Genomic DNA, 17,094 nt, shown 5'->3' on the forward strand with positions numbered 1-17,094 from the left:
ACAAGGGGGAGATTAAGCCCCTTTTTCCCTCTGGGTCTTCGAAACCGTGAGACCGAGTCGCCACTTCCGGGCAGACGTGGAAAAGGGTTTCGGGACAATTCCACACGTACCTTGAGTACCCACGCCGCAGCGGAAGCGGGGATGGAGTCTCGCACGAACCACGCGTAATTGAGTACGCCCGAGCGGAATGCGTACCACGTGACTCGTGCGGTTACCTTTCTATAGAACCCGATTAGAGCGATCTAATTCATACCATGCGAGGTCAATGATGGAAAACACAAGCCGGTCGAATCAGAAGGAATAACAGGGTTTATTTACACTAGTTACAATGATTGGTAGAAGGAAGGGACACAGGGCAGAACTTAAACAGTCTTGTCCTTGTCCCAGACAATGGGCCCACTTACACACACAGGGAGATGGAGGAAGAATGTTCGTGCGCCGAACGCGCCTGCTTCGGTCGCTCCAGGAACAGCTCACCTGGTCCTGGCCCTCTGGCGGTCACAGCACGTATCCTGGCGAAGACAGGCAGGAGGGAAAATCCTCGCGTCGGTGGCCCAGCATGGGTCGTCTTTACAGCGCGATTACTACTGCGCAGAGCGTTGGGAGCAGGGTTAAGTTCGTGTACAACGGTGTGATTGAGTTCATACGATATGACTCAAACGACGCAATCCCAACTCGTCTGTACTCCAGACCTCCACTGAACTCGTCTCTGATCTCACCCGAACTGATCTCATAACTGAGCGCTCCGAACTGAACCCCGAACTGCGCGCATCTGACGTATTCTCTCCAACTGCTCGAACTGCGATGGGGGGCTCTGGGCACAGGGTTATATGGCCCCGCCCTAGCCCGACTCGAATGTTCCAAACCCCGCCTTTTGCCGCAGTGGTAAGTCACTCCCCTCAAGCCCTGATTGGTGGCTTGTGCTTACCGATGGCTCCTCCCCCGCCTTCCTTCAGCCTTGGTCGACTTGTTCAGGCCTGCCACGTGGTATTTCGCGCCAAAACCAAAAGCATCGAAGCATCATAAGGACACCTAATTTTCACTGGCCTACACAACGCAAAACTAACACAGGAAAAAGACTACGCTTACATTTACTAAGAAATAACTGAACTATCGCGAGGCTACATGTTGTGGTGTAACTAACTAAGAGGGGAAAGTAACCTTTATTACAAAACCGCAACAATATATATATATATATATATATATATACCGCAATATATACGACTTCAAATACCTAAAATTAGAATCAGGTGCACCAGCTCAGGTGAAAATGATTAGAACATCGTCAGAGAGGATCTTGGAGGAACCTGTCTTATTTAAACCTCAGACATTTAGTTTGGTTTGCTTTTTGTTGTTGAAATGTGTGGCGTCACCATGCCTAGATCAAAAGAGCTCTCTGAGGCCTTCAGAAAGAAGGTTATAGATGCCTACGAGTCTGGGAAGGGATTTAAAAAGATGTCCAAACAATTTGAAATCAATCATTCGACTGTCTGGAAGATCATCTACAAGTGGAGAAGATTCCAAACAACTGCCAACTTGTTCAGGCCAAGCCGCCCCAGCAAGTTCAGCCAGAGAGCGGACCGCAAGATGCTGAAAGAAGTCTCTAAGAACCTCAGAATGTCATCACGGGACCTACAGGTAGCTCTTGCCACTGCTGATGTCAAAGTGCACGAGTCTACCATTAGAAAGAGGCTGCACAAATTTGATCGACATGGGAGGTGTGCCAGAAGGAAACCTATGCTGTCCAGAAAGAACATCAGGGCAAGACTAAAGTTTGCCAATGAACACCTGGGCAAAGACCAGCATTTCTGGAACAATGTGCTCTTGACAGATGAGTCAAAGGTAGAGCTATTTGGCCACAGTACCAGAAGACATGTTTGGCGAAAACCAAAGACAGCATTTGACCACAAGAACCTGATACCAACTGTAAAGCATGGTGGTGGAAATATTATGGTTTGGGGCAGCTTTGCTGCATCAGGGCCTGTGCAGCTCACCATCATAGAATCCACGATGAATTCTTCATTGTACCAGAGGGTGCTTGAGGATAATGCGAGGCCATCTGTCGGAAAGTTGAAGCTCAACCCGAAGGTGGACCTTGCAACATGACAATGACCCTAAACATACCAGTAAATCCACCAAGGAATGGCTGAAAAGAAAGAAATGGAGGGTTCTGGAATGGCCAAGTCAAAGCCCGGATCTAAATCCCATCGAGATGTTGTGGGGGGGATTTGAAACGAGCTGTGCATGCAATTGTGCATGCTGTGCAACAATTTTTTGTTGAATAAATTATTGCAAAGTCAATTTCTCATTGTTTTTTGTTCAATTAGATCACCTTTATCTATAGATACTGTTTAAATGAAGATCAAATATTGATATGTCCACATATATTAAAAAGATTTTAAAAAACATTTCATGGGGTGTACTTACTTTTTCCACATGCGAAATTTGCATTTATGTTTATTTAAATTATACAATGGACTACAAAATGTAAATGTTTCATGATATTTGTTTTATTATATCACCTTTATCTACCACCTTTCACCTTTCATTATATCATCTACCACCATTTCATATTATATCACCTTTCACCTGAAAAACATTGCCCGTCTCCGCTCATCCCTCTCCTCCACGGCTGCAGAAACCCTCATCCACGCCTTCATCACCTCCCGTCTGGACTACTGCAATAGCCTCCTCTATGGTTCACCCTCAAAAATCACCAATAAACTCCAATACATTCAGAACTCCGCTGCCCGTCTACTCACCCATTCCCGGACCCGTGACCACATCACCCCCGTCCTTTACAAGCTTCACTGGCTCCCCATCCCCCTGAGAATCCAGTACAAAATCCTCCTCTTGACATACAAAGCCCTCCATAACCTGGCCCCATCCTACCTGGCTGACCTCCTCTCCAGACACACTCCCACCCGCAACCTCCGCTCTGCTGGTACCAACCTCCTGACCCCCTCCATCCAGACCAAATTCAGATCCTGGGGGGACAGGGCCTTCTCCATCGCTGCTCCCACCCTCTGGAACTCACTACCTCACACCTTCAGAGACTCCTCCTCACTCACCACATTCAAAACATCACTAAAGACCCACCTGTTCAACACTGCATTCAACATTCAACCCACAGCATTTAACCCCTGACTATCTCTTCTCCTTCTCCCTCCTTTTGCTTTAAATATTTCCCTATTGATTCTTGTCTTTTTGCAATTGTTGTTTTCATGTATTGTTATGCATTATGTTTTCCACTCTGTCAAAGCGCCTTTGGGCTTCTTGAAAAGCGCTATACAAAATAAATGAATTATTATTATTATTATTACCAATATTGTTGAAATGAAGATCAGATTTCTGGTCTTGCTGGCGGTCTCACTTCCGGTCTCACTTCCGTTTCCGGTCTGGCATTTCCGGTCTCACTTCCGTTTCCGGTCTTGCTGGCGAGGGTTCGTTTATTCGCAGCTCTACACGCTCTCCATCGAAATCGAAGTTAAGTAATTGTTCCCATTTGTATTTTCGTTATAACTGTATTTCTTTTATGGTGTATGTACGTATATTGTCCCGACGAAGATTTTCGGTGCAAATCTTTCATACCTGTATTGAAAATCGTGTTAATTCGTGTCTTGAGGCCTTGTACAGTGTACACTGTACAACCTTGAGGCTTTGTTTTTCTCTCAGCGGTCCGTCGTTTGTGATCCAATAACTTTCGTTCTCTGTTTTCCCAGTCTTTTCACCCCATAGCCTACTTCCTTATGTAAATCTCAACTCAAAAAAAAAAAAAAAAAAAAAAATAAACTCCCTTCTCTGTGCTCATTCGTTTATTCATTCTTATTCGTTCATTCGTTCTTCGACCACGTGTTTCGCCCCCATTTCCCCAGATAGATTGTCAAATTTCAACTCGTTATTTTATCGTCCATGCGATATTGTTTGATTATAGTTAGTTTTGGTTTGAATTTCCTGTAACTCGTAATTAATTAATCGTGTTCTGCTCCTCGTGTGTGGCCTTGTAGTTGTACCCCCGTCGGTGTTTTTTTAACTTAAGCGTGTTTTGCTTGGCTCTTAGTTTTTCCCTTCTACCCCGAACATAATACTCTGTCTAACGTTCTAAATCCCCACCCCCCCCCCTTCCCCAAAAAAAAAAAACATCCAAAAAAAAAACCAAAAACATTTCTTTTCCTTTCTCCACGTGTACTGTTGTCTCATCCTGTATTTTCTGTCCAGGTGTGCTGTTCGCCCCGCCCCCATTATCTCCTTTCCATCCACCGTTTGCCCTGTTCACGTGACTCGTGGTGGTCCCTCTCGGCTCTCCCCCCGTTGGTATTTTGTGCATATAAGATTGTTCACAGTTCTGTTTAAATATTATTTAAATATGTTTAACCTTTCCCCTTCTGTGTTTTATTCAGTGGTATATTACAACACGCTGTTTTTCTTCCTATTTAAAAGGCTTTTCTCAATTTCCTCTCCAACTCATTCCACTTCAAAAAAAAGAAATTCAATATCTTATACGTCTCCCTCACTACATGGTCTAAATTCACATTCATTCCATCCCTCCTCCATCGTTCTGAATCGGATTGCTAACTTAAAAATCACAACAAACCCAATTTGTTATCAATGTTCGTCTTTCATTAATCATCCACTTTCTAAACTCCCCTCTTGCCCCTCCCATCCAAATCCCCCCCCCTTGCACCTACACTCCTAAACTCCCCCCTTGCCCCTCCACTCTTAAACTCCCCCCTTGCCCCTCCACTCCTGAACTCCTCCCTTGCCCTTCCCCTCCTAAACTCCCCCCTTGCCCCTACCCTCCAAATCCCCCCCCTTGCCCCTCCACTCCTGAACTCCCCCCTTGCCCTTCCCCTCATAAACTCCCCCCTTGCCCCTCCCCTCCAAATCCCCCCCCTTGCCCCTACACTCCTAAACTCCCCCCTTGCCCCTCCACTTCTAAACTTCCCCCTTGCCCCTTCCCTCCAAAACTCCCCCCTTGCCCCTCCCCTCCTAAACTCCCCCCTCACTCCTCCCCTTCAAAACTCCCCCCCAACCCCTCCCATTCAATTCTCCCCCCATACCATTCCTCTCCAATTCTCCCTCCTCCCCCCTCCTCCTCCAAGCTGCCTCCTCCCCACTTCGTCTCCCTTCTATCTCATACCTCCACCCCCCCAAACCTTCTACTTCCCTCTGCCCCCCCTCAAACAACCCCTCACTGTGCCTCATCCCTTCACCATCAAACCTTTTATCCTCCTCATCCTTCCCTTTCTTGGAACTCTTCTGCAATATCTGACACACTAACAACTGCTCTCCCTACCTCCCCCTCTCATCCTTCATCTTACCCTACTCCTCCCCTCCCCTGTCCTGTACCCGATGCTCCCCCTCTCTCTTCATTAACGGTATGGACCTCAAACATCCGGGGCCTTCGCTCAAACCTGACTGATCTCTCCATACAGGTTGCTTCTGACAATCCAGACTTGATCTGCTTAACAGAGACTTTCATCTCTCCTTTAACAGAGACGTTCTAACAGAGAACAGAGACTTTCCTCCTTCAAGATGTCTCTGATTCCTTAATATCTCTTCCTGGTTACTCCCTCCTCCGGTATGATAGACCTGAGCCTCGGCCTGGTGGTGGGGTGGCTATCTTTATCAAAAACACTCTTCCTCACTCTCCTTGCACTGCCCTCTTTCCTCCTCACCCCCAGGAGTACCTCTGGCTACGACTTCCTCTCCGCTCCCACCTTTTGTTCATATGTGTTCTGTACCGTCCCCCAAACAGTGATGACTCCATCTACATTTCACTGTCTGACAACATGGACCAACTTCTATCCACTCATCCCAACTCTCTCTTCCTCATATGTGGTGACTTCAACTGTCATCATGCCACCTGGTTGGGTGTGGGTTCCTCTCTCACCAGTCATGGCACCTCAGAAAAGGACTTCTGTGACTCACTGGGATTGACACAATCTGTCGATTTCCCGACCCGGATCTCAGCCAATGGAGTATCTTCTATTCTAGACTTGGTTATGACAAACTTCCCTGCTAATGTCTGCTGCTCTTCTTCTGCTCCAATCGGTTCTTCTGATCATGTGCTTGTCAAAGTGGACATCTCTCTGGCCATTCTCAGAGAGCCTCCTCAGCATCGACGACTCTGGCATTTCACTCAGGCCGACTGGGACGGTCTTCAAGCAGCCATCAATCGTCTGGATTGGTCTCCCATCTCCACTGCCTCTGACATCAATTCTTCCTGGGAATTCTTCCAAAGCAAACTGATCTCTCTCATGCACAGATTTATCCCATCTCGCCTTCAGTTGTCTTACCCTTCCTCCCGTCCATGGTACACTGAATCTGGTGGTGAGGCAGTTGCCCTGAAGCAACTTGCCTTTGCCTCTTGGAAGGCTAATCCAACTGAAGGCAATCTCAGTTCCTTCCACCAAGCTCGGAACAAGTGTGTGTCTACCCTCAGGAGTGCCAGGAAGCACGATCTCTCCTCACTCAAGAATGAACTCTCAAACCTGTCTCCTTCCTCCAAATCCTGGTGGCGTCTGGTCAAATCCGTTTCTGGTGTTTGTTCCCCCTCCATCCCCTCCCTTACCTCAAATGGCCACACAGTTGACATCGCACGTGACAAAGCCGAATGCCTCAACTCTGTGTTTGCCTCAAAATCCTTAGTCCCAAACCCATCTCTCTCTGTTCCCACCTTTCCCAGTCGAACCCAACTGCTCCTGGACTCTGTGTCCTTCTCTCCTGACAAGGTGGAGGAGTTTTTGTCAAACCTCGACTCTGATTCTGCAACTGGACCAGACGGCATCAGCCCACGGGTCCTAAAATCCTGCTCTGCCGCTCTGTCTCACCCTCTCTCTGTTCTTTTCACCCTATCTTTTGCTCAAGGTCATCTGCCAGCATCCTGGAAATCAGCTAACATTACCGCTTTACACAAAAAAGGTGCAAAAACAGATCCTTGCAACTACAGACCAATCAGCCTGCTCCCAATTATCAGCAAAGTCATGGAATCCATCATTGCTTCGGATATGAAATCTTTCCTCTTCTCCAATGGCTTGATCTCTGATCAATTTGGTTTCAGACCAGGTCACTCTACTCTGGACATGCTGCTTCTGCTGTCTCAACAATGGATGGAGGTCCTCAATGCCAAACAGGAAATCAGAGCTGTCTCCCTTGACATATCACGTGCCTTCGATACGGTCTGGCACCCAGCTCTGCTCACCAAACTCTCCTCCTATGGTATCCATGGAAATCTCCATGCATGGCTTGCGGACTTCCTCTCTGGTCGTAGTCAACGTGTGGCCCTGAATGGATTTCTCTCATCTCCCCTTCCTGTTCAGGCTGGAGTTCCCCAAGGCAGTGTTCTGGGCCCTGTGCTTTTTCTGGTCTTTATCAATGATCTCTCCGACTCTCTGGAAAATCCTCTCTATCTCTTTGCTGATGACTCCACTCTCTGCCACTCCAATTCCTCTTCCCTCAGATCGGCAGTCTGCAGCCTCCTCACTCTCTGAAGACCTGGACAAAATCACAGACTGGTCAAACAAGTGGACCATGTCTTTCAATCCTGACAAATCTCACTCTCTTACTATGTCTCTCTGAAAAGATCGACTGGACAACCCTCCCATCTACTTTCTCAACAATCCTCTCCAAAAAGTTCTGTCGCTCAAGCTTTTGGGTCTCACTATCTGCCATGATCTTTCTTGGGAAAACCACATTTCCAAGCTGGCCTCCAAAGCCAGTCGCCGACTGGGCATCCTCCGTCGTGCGAAGTCCTTCCTTGGCACACCTGAGCTCCTCACCACATACAAGGCTTTCATCCGCAGCTCAATGGAATACTGTTCTCCCATATGGGCTGGTGCTCCTGCCTCACACCTTGCTCGGCTTCACGCTGTTGAATCCAAAGCTTTCAAAATCATTGGAATCTCCCGCGATGAAGCTATCTCTGAGGGCCTTTCACTCACTCACCGCAGGCAGGTAGGTGGTCTTTCTGTCTTCTACCGACTCCTCTCTGGCCTTGCTCCCCCAGTTCTCTCTGTGCTCTGTCCCCCAAATATTCCTACAGGTCGCACAAGATCTGCCAGCAACCCTCTGATGGTTAAACTGCCGAAATCTCGGCTCTCTGCTCACCTTCACTCTTTCATTCCTCTTTTCTCCCGCCTCTGGAACAAACTCCCACATTCCCTTCAATCCCACTCCCTCCCTCCCATTCCCTCCAGGTCTTTAAAACAGCTGTTCACCACCATCTCTTATCTTCCCCCATCCAAAACCTTGATCTTTTCTACCCCCACTAATTCACCCCAGATCCACCTTGTTTGAAATTCCAACTTCCTTCCTGGAAGCCCTGGCAGTGTCCATATGTTTATACCTCTCCCCCCCCCCCCTTCACATGCCTCCCCCCCAAAGCCCTCTCCCTCCCACAGATCTCTCGATGTCTCCATGTCTCTCGGTCCCTGCTCTCAAATGTTTTGTTTGTGTCCTTCCCCCTCTCTCCCCATCTTGTCTGCCGCTCCCGATGTTATTTGTTGTATGTGTCTGTTTGTCTTTCTGTGTGATTAATGTTCGCTCTTTCACGAGCCTCGATCTTGTATACAAAAAATAAAAAAATAAAAAAAAATAAAAATAGCTGTATGTTGAAATATGTTGAAAAAGTCAAAACTTTACATGGGGTGTACTTACTTTTTCACGTGACTGTATATCAGTCATCATGCCACTTCATACCATCAGTGGAGAACCGCTAGTAAGGTTTCAAATACAGCTACTGCTGCACCTTACAGGGAGCGATAAGCACCGCCTGCCACACGGTGACATTATCTCTGGTATCCACACACGATATGGAGTCGACCTGGATGCGGTTGAGATTAACTAATTAGTATCTGTAATTTGGTGCTCCAAACTAATGAGCGAGCATCATGACGTCATCGCCACGCATGTCCGCAGTGCCTGCCAAGCTCCGGAAGGGCCATCTGGCAATGCGTCATTATGGATGTTAAATTCAGATACGGTCACAAGTTTATGCAAAACTCACAGTCACCGACCTGGTTTCGCCCTTGTTGGGGCTGCATCAGGGCATCGCAGTGAGACCACTCACTGTATATTATGTGTGTATATATATATATATATATATATACGTATATATATATATATATATATATATATATATACGTATATATATATATATATATATATATATATATATATTAGTGTAGCAGCATAGCAAACCTGTTGTGCATTTTGTGATACAAGCACCAAATTTGGTACACTAGTAGACTATCATATTATGAAAAGATCTGGATATTGGGCCATCTCAGATTCAGAGATTTGATTTTTGCAAGATTTCGATTCGATTGGGATCGAAGAGAACACCTTCTTCGTCTTCTGTACAGTGAAGTTGCCAGCCCTGAATTCTCTGGCTACATCTGGGTGCTTCATTGGGAGTGCAACCGTGTCCCTCAGGTGAACAGGGACCCACCTGGCATAGTGTGTGTGGTCTAAGGCATGGAACCATGGGACCGGTTCCGTCAGGGCATCAAGGTACGTCGTGCATGAAGCCTGCCGCAGAGAACGCACGTAGACCAGTACCAACATCTCTAGTTCCAGCACAGTTGCCCAGTACTGAAAGTTGGGAATGTCTTCTCCTCTCTGGTGACACCAGTCTTCGAACTCAGGCAGGTCTTCTGCATCATCAGCATATGTCATACAGTGGCGTTCATACGCACAGTGTTGCAGGATGTGCAGTGCCGCTGCAGTGATTTGATGAGCTCTTCTTGTGCGGGTGACGTGGGCAGCTCGTAGGAAGGAGTCGGCCGTCCCTGGCGTTGCAATCTCAGCTTGCAAAATCTGCAAATCTTGCAAAAATCAAATCTCTGAATCTGAGATGGCCCAATATCCAGATCTTTTCATAATATGATAGTCTACTAGTGTGCCAAATTTGGTGCTTGTATCACAAAATGCACAATTCTTTTGAATATTTGGGCTAAGCCGCCCCACTATATATATATATATATATATATATATATATATATATATAATATATATATATATATATATATATATATATATATATATATATATATATATATATGTATGTATGTATGTATGTATATTTACAGTGCATTCAGAAAGTATTCAGACCCCTTCACTTTTTTCACATTTTGTGATGTTGCAGCCTTATGCTGAAATCGCTTGAATTCATTTTTTCCCTCATCAATCTATACTCAATACCCTATATTGACAAAGAGAAAACAGGATTTTAGAAAGTTTTGTAAATTTATTAAAAAGAAAAAACTGAAATATCACATTGACATAAGTATTCAGACCCTTAACTCAGTGCTTAGTTGAAGCACCTTTGGCAGCGATTACAGCCTCGAGTCTTCTTGGGTATGACGCGACAAGCTTTGCACACCTGGATTTGGGGATTTTCTGCCATTCTTCTCGGCAGATCCTCTCAAGCTCTGTCAGGTTGGATGGGGACCGTCGGTGGACAGACATTTTGAAGTCTCTCCAGAGATGTTCGATTGGGTTCAAGTCAGGGCTCTGGCTGGGCCACTCAAGGACCTTCACAGAGTTGTCCCGAAGCCACTTCTGCGTTGTCTTGGCTGTGTGCTTCGGGTCATTGTCCTGTTGGAAGGTGAACCTTCGGCCCAGTCTGAGGTCCTGAGCGGTCTGTTTCAGGTTTTCATTAAGGATATCTCTGTACTTTGCTCCGTTAATTGTTCCCTCAACCCTGACCAGTCCCCCAGTCCTTGCTGCTGAAAAACACCCCCACAGCATGATGCTGCCACCACCATGCTTCACCGTTTGAATGGTATTGGGCAGGTGATGAGCGGTGTCTGGTTTCCTCCAGACATGACGCTTAGAATTGAGGCCAAACAGTTCAATCTTGGTTTCATCAGACCATAGAATCTTGTTTCTCACAGTCGGAGAGTCCTTTCGGTGCTTTTTTTGCAAACTCCAAGTGGGCTTTCATGTGCCTTTTACTGAGGAGAGGCTTCCGTCTGGCCACTCTGCCATAAAGCCCAGATCGGTGGAGTGTTGCAGTGATGGTTGTCCTTCTGGAAGTTTCTCCCATCTCCACACAGGATCTCTGGAGCTCAGCCAGAGTGACCATCGGGTTCTTGGTCACCTCTCTTACCAAGGCCTTTCTCCCCTGATTACTCAGTTTGGCCGGCCGGCCAGCTCTCAGAAGAGTCCTGGTTGTTCCAAACTTCTTCCATTTAAGAATTATGGAGGCCACTGTGCTCTTGGGAACCTTCAATGCAGCAGAAATTTTTTTGTAGGCTTCCCCCGATCTGTGCCTCGACACAATCCTGTCTCTGATCTCTGCAGGGAGTTCCTTCGATCTCATGGCTTGGTTTTTGCTCTGATATGGATTGTCAGATGTGTGAGACCTTATATAGACAGGTGTGTGCCTTTCCAAATCATGTCCAATCAATTGAATTTACCAACCCCCACTCTGGCGGGGAAAATGGCCTTAAAACGATCATTCATTCATTCATTCATTCACAGGTGGACTCCAATCAAGGTGTAGAAACATCTCAAAGATGATCAAGAGAAATGGGAGACACCTGAGCTAAATTTCAAGTGTCATAGCAAAGGGTATGAATACTTATGTCAATGTGACATTTCAATTTTTTCTTTTTAATAAATTTGCAAAACTTTCTAAAATCCTGTTTTCTCTTTGTCATTATGGGGTATTGAGTGTAGATTGATGAGGGAAAAAATGAATTTAAACGATTTCAGCAAAAGGCTGCAACATAACAAAATTTGAAAAAAGTGAAGGGGTCTGAATACTTTCTGAATGCACTGTATATATATGTATATATGTATATATATATAGTGCCAAAAACGATATATAGCATGATATTTCAAAAGGTTATGGATGGGTTATGACAAAACTTGGTGGAGGAGTTAGGTAGCTGACAAGAACAAGCCAATTCGATATTGGTCCAGGTCCGGATACAGGTTCGGCCTATCATTAGGATACAAAACATAAACTGTTCAGCTTGGCGGATCTACTGAGTGTCGTTCTAGTTACGCTGCGTTCGCGAAGCGAAAATCGGGGTTAACCATTCAGGTGCGTACGTGTGCCGTGTATCGTGTCTGCATTTTCAAAATTCATTTTCTCGTGAACCGTTGATCCGATTGACATGAAATTTTCACCATAGGAGGGCCTCCTCCTGTATAATATGTAATAATTATGATTATTATGACGTCATAGGTCACGTGGTACAGGCGCCATCTTGGAAAAACTTCGCACCTCTATATCTCTGAAACCGCTGCATGGAAAAAATTTAAACATGGCTCATTGTAAAGAACTCCATATGGGAAATAGGTGTTGTTAACGATGACGTCATAATTCGACAGGGACAACGCTTAGTCTGATAAGTTTGAAATGTATTGAGTGTGATCTATGCAACAATTATATTAGAGAATATAAATTAATGATGTCATCGCTCACGTGGTCTGGCAGCCATATTGGATCAAAGAAAAAATATGTTCATAAACAGAGGAGTTGGCTTGCAACAAGTTGACTGCGCAGGGTAAGTATTCTATGAATACCATCTAGTTTACATAGTTTTCATTTTAAAAGTTTACAAACACTAAAAACTCTCCCCTTTCATCATTTTAATTAAACTGTGCAGTGATCAGATGCAACAGGATGGTGGCTTAACCTGTGTCAAAGGAATGGACTTGATGTCGGGGAGGCTGGAACGAGGCTTGTGGAAGCCAGGATTAGCATGGCACCTGCTGGCCATCACTCACTTGATCTGGTAAAGATAGTTTGGATGAGAATTCATTTGCGTCGCTTTCTTTTCTTAGAGCAAGTGTGTGTTCTACAAATAAGAACTTCCTGAGTTACAGTATGGTGGGTTATATAGTGTTGAATTTCACACTTAGGCTTGCAAAATTAATTTACAGTTTTCTTGCAGATGACCCACAATGGGTGGAGTGTAATAATATGGTATCACCTGTGCAGTTTTTTTGAGTCTCGCGCACGACAAGGTTGTGTTGCTTCTCTTATTTTGTTTTCTTTGTACACAAATGACTGTAGCAGTTCAAGTCCTAATTGCAGCGTTATCAGAGAGTGCGCTCGCACTCTCTATGTGGGCCTGGTATGGGGAAAAAAAACGTCAGTCCCTTCCGCTACATACAAAACTAAAGTTGGGGTATCTGCTCCAAAAAGTCAGGCGACATATGAGAGCCTACCTGGTCTGTTCAGCTGATTATTTAGGCAGAGATCACTTTTCAGTACTCCAGACCATGGCAAAAACAAACAGCCGAGATCGGTAAAAACCGGGAATTTATTCATAATAATAATAATCATAATAATAATAATAATAATAATCATAATAATCATAAACTTCAGACGGTAGATTTTCGAGCTGTCTCAATGCCAATGACTGGTACTATCCGGCAGAGTTTTACCTGATTTAGCATCCTTTGCTATCGTAATTTTAATAGCTTGAAAATACTCCCCAAAAAGTAAACAAAACTGCATTCCTTTGTAAAGGAATAGGAAGGGATCAGGGGGTTGGGCAGGATTACAACTGTCAATTAGCTTGATGGGGGCGGGACCGCTAAACACATTTGCTTCAGAGCCAATCAGACCGACATGGGTGTGGTTAACGGTGGAATATTATGAGGAAGTCGGTGACAGCAACAACCCACAAGCGTAACAACCCACAATAACCCACATATGTACGCACACACATACATATTTCTATAAAGTTCGTACCATTTAGAATGGTAGATCATCTATAAAGTTCCCGTGCCATACAGTACCATTGCAATGTGCGCAAGCAAGTTTGTAATACAACATTTGTAACTTGGTAATGGAATATATACAGTGCATTCAGAAAGTATTCAGACCCCTTTACTTTTTTTACATTTTGTTATGTTGCGGCCTTATGCTGAAATCGTTTAAATTCATTTTTTCCCTCATCAATCTACACTCAATACCCCAGAATGACAAAGAGAAAACAGGATTTCAGAAAGTTTTGCAAATTTATTAAAAAGAAAAAACTGAAATATCACATTGACATAACTATTCATACCCTTTGCTATGACACTTGAAATTTAGCTCAGGTGCCTCCCATTTCTCTTGATCATCTTTGAGATGTTTCTACACCTTGATTGGAGTCCACCTGTGGTAAATTCAATTGATTGGACATGATTTGGAAAGGCACACACCTGTCTATATGAGGTCTCACAGGTGATAATGCATATCAGAGTAAAAACCAAGCCATGAGGTCGAAGGAACTGCCTGCAGAGCTCAGAGACAGGATTGTGTCGATGCACAGATCTGGGGAAGCGGACAAAAAAAATTCTGCTGCATTGAAGTTTCCCAAGAGCACAGTGTCCTCCATAATTCTTAAATGGAAGAAGTTTGGAACAACCAGGACTCTTCCTAGAGCTGGCCGCCCAGCTAAACTGGGCAATCTGGGGAGAAAGGCCTTGGTAAGAGAGGTGATCAAGAACCCGATGGTCACTCTGGCTGAGCTCCAGAGATCCTGTGTGGAGATGGGAGAAACTTCCAGAAGGACAACCATCACTGCAACACTCCACCGATCTGGGCTTTATGGCAGAGTGGCCAGACGGAAGCCTCTCCTCAGTGAAAGACACATGAAAGTCCGCTTGGCGTTTGCAAAAAAGCATCTGAAGGACTCTCAGACTCTGAGAAACAAGATTCTTTGGTCTGATGAAACCAAGATTGAACTGTTTGGCTTCCGTCTGGCCACTCTGCCAAAAAGCCCAGAGGTAATGAGTGTTGCAATCGAGGCCAGACGATTTTTATGCACTTCGAGCTTCAGCATTTGGCCGTCCCGTTCTGTGAGCTTGTGTGGCCTACCACTTTGCGGCTGAGCTGTTTGTGCTCCGAGACATTTCCACTTCACAATAACAGCACTTACAGGTGACAGGAGCAGCTCTAGCAGGGCAGAAATTTGACCAACCGACTTGTTGGAAAGGTGGCATCCTATGACGGTGCCACATTGAAAGTCACTGAGCTCTTCGGCCCATTCTACTGCCAATGTTTGTCTATGGAGACGGCATGGCTGTGTGCTATATTATATATACCTGTCAGCAATGAGTGTGGCTGAAATAGCCAAATCCACTAATTAGAAGGGGTGTCCGCATACTTTTGGTCATGTAGTGTATGTGCGGTTGGGCCGAATAGATGAGATATATGGAGCGTGACAAGAGCTCTTCCCCATCTCCACGCATGTGCAGACAATGGCATCTGCACAGCTCAGATCTCATCTATTCGGCCCGATCGCACGTACTTGCTGGTTTCTAGTCTGAATCCAGATTTTGATTATATGCTTTTTTTCATCTGTGAGAGTAGATAGTGTTTAAAAGCCAAGGCACGTTTCGATAGGCTGAAACAAAATTTTGGCTTAAGAACCCAGCAATGTCACAGAGGGCTGACCAAGATGGTGGACTGCTATCTTTGTCAGCCTTATTTTTGGTTTTTGGCATGAGCACCCATTAATTATCTTCAAAAAGGGTGTTTTTACTTTTTAAAATTACATTGTAGACAAAGTGTTCATTTTGATGTGGGTAATAATAAATAAAGTTCATGTTTTAACATCCCCAATCACACAGCTTTCATTCAAGCACTCCCTTGGAGTTTGAGAAGGATGCATGTAAAGTTTGGAGCCGCTATGTTTCATGGTTTTGCAGTTATGCACCTCATTGACTTGTCCTGGTTTTGCAGAGTATCAACAGTCCCCAATAGTCATTTTTGTCCCCCGTCGCACCGCGGAGCGAAAGGGGGACGATGGTTTTCCCCTCCGTCCGTGTGTGCGTGCGTCCATGCGTCCGTGCGTGCGTGCGTCCGTGCGTGCGTGCGGACATGCGTGCGTGCGTAAGCGAAGGACCGAATTCGAATTTGGTGTGTGGGTGCAACTAGGCATATGGAAGAACCCTATTGAAAATTAGGTCGCCACGTCAAAATCCAAGATGGCCGCCGCCATGTATGTCTGACGCCATGTATGTCTGAACCTTGTAAGTGGAATTAACTTGAAAAGTAAGCGAAGTACCAACTTATAATCTGGTGTGTGGGTGTATCTAGGCTTAAGGAAGAAGACTATTGAAAACTGGGTCGCCACGTCAAAATCCAAGATGGCCGCCACCATATATATGTCTGAACCGTGTGAGCGAAATATCTTGAAAAATAAACGAACTACTAACTTCTAATCTGGTGTGTGGGTGTATCTAGGCATAAGGGAGAACGCTTTTGAAAGTTGGGTCGCCACGTCAAAATCCAAGATGGCCGCCACCATATATATGTCTGAAAATTGTGAGCGGAATATCTTGAAAAATAAGCGAAGTACCAACTTCTAATCTGGCGTGTGGGTGTACCTAGGCATAAGAAAGAATGCTATTGAAAATTGGGTCGCCACGTCAAAATCCAAGATGGCCGCCACCATATATATGTCTGAAACTTGTGAGCGAAATATCTTGACAAATAAACGAACTACGAACGTCTAGTCTGGTGTGTGGGTGTATCTACGCATAAGGAAGAATTCTTTTGAAAATTGGGTCGCCACGTCAAAATCCAATATGGCCACCGCCATGTATATGTCTGAACCTTGTGAGCGAAATATCTTGAAAAATAAACGAACTACTAACTTCTAATCTGGTGTGTGGGTGTATCTACACATAAGGGAGAACGCTATTGAAAATTGGGTTGCCACGTCAAAATCCAAGATGGCCGCCGTGCGTCTTCCACTTTGTCAACTCGCATCACTTCACCGACGGGGGACCTAGGCGTAACGCTTGTTGCTAATCCTTGTAAAATGCTTTCCAAACTGCTTTATCGTCTCTTTACATTGGTTAGATATAGTGTGTAATTAGGACCGGGGGTTCAGCCCTGCCGTTTCATTATGATTCAACATGAGCCAACATTCCAATTCTGGTATTGCTCTCCCATTTTGATTGATATTAGACGGGCATTGGGAATCACAGCCTTTATCTGGGGTGATTAATTTGCCGGGAAGGTAAAATGGGATTTGGACCCTGGACCCTAGATAAATTAAGCGCCTCAGACGGCGTCTGTGGTTGCTTCGCAACCTGTCATGCCACGGAGTTATCTGCGGCTCAACGGCTTCA

The 17,094-nt window shown here is 45.2% G+C and overlaps 1 protein-coding gene and 1 pseudogene across 2 annotated transcripts in view; one reads left to right on the forward strand and one right to left on the reverse strand.

The window, feature by feature from the left end:
- Positions 1 to 17,094, forward strand: part of LOC137439004 (laminin subunit gamma-1-like) — a 241,952-nt gene that overhangs the window by 7,405 nt on the left and 217,453 nt on the right. The window lies entirely within an intron of this gene.
- On the reverse strand, positions 10,700 to 11,326 carry LOC144888712 (uncharacterized; annotated as a pseudogene).

This window comes from Myxine glutinosa, chromosome 13 (genome assembly GCF_964187855.1).
Source record: "Myxine glutinosa chromosome 13, kmMyxGlut1.1, whole genome shotgun sequence".
Taxonomy (NCBI): Eukaryota; Metazoa; Chordata; class Myxini; order Myxiniformes; family Myxinidae; genus Myxine; species Myxine glutinosa.